This window comes from Poecilia formosa, unplaced genomic scaffold (assembly GCF_000485575.1).
Source record: "Poecilia formosa unplaced genomic scaffold, Poecilia_formosa-5.1.2 Scaffold308, whole genome shotgun sequence".
Taxonomy (NCBI): Eukaryota; Metazoa; Chordata; class Actinopteri; order Cyprinodontiformes; family Poeciliidae; genus Poecilia; species Poecilia formosa.
This window is the reverse complement of record NW_006800247.1, coordinates 52,943-53,465: the sequence shown is the minus strand read 5'-3', so window position 1 is coordinate 53,465 and position 523 is coordinate 52,943. Positions and strand designations below refer to the sequence as shown.

Genomic DNA, 523 nt, shown 5'->3' with positions numbered 1-523 from the left:
TCAACTTGAGCTTAAAGTGCACATTATAAACTACACACCAGTTTTTAAATTGTGTTAATAGGCCAAGTATAACCGGAGTTATGCTAAAATTAGTAGACCATATTTTTCTGAATGTCAGAGAAATGTCAAAAGCGCCACCATTCCCCGGCTTTTCCGATTATGTGAGAGGGAATGAGCTTCCAAACGTACAAAACGAAACGAAACATTAGATTCCTGTGTTTTTGGAAATGTAAAATCTTCAATAAATAACGATGGGCTTTATTTTTTTGCTGAGAAATGAAGCAAAGTTGCGCAAGTAACCGTGAAAGAGAAGCGGAACGGAGAAGCGGAAAGGAGTAGCGGCGCGAACGGAGCAGCTGCAAAAGCAGTGAGATCGCGAAATTAATGCAAATTTCGACTGGTAGCATTCACTTCGTAATTAGTTTTTAGCTTAGCGGTTTCTGTTCTGTATATAAAGGATTACCTGAAGAATGAACATGGGTTGATAACATCCGAAGCGGGCGCGCAGCGGTGCTGTGTTTTG

The 523-nt window shown here is 40.5% G+C and overlaps 1 long non-coding RNA gene across 1 annotated transcript; it reads left to right on the top strand.

Moving 5' to 3' along the window:
- Nucleotides 1–11: 11 nt before the first annotated feature.
- LOC107833019 (uncharacterized) lies at nt 12–213 on the top strand. The gene is made up of 2 exons (XR_001658733.1): nt 12–53; nt 97–213. It is a non-coding gene; the product is annotated as an uncharacterized LOC107833019 (long non-coding RNA).
- The last annotated feature ends 310 nt before the right edge of the window (nt 214–523 follow it).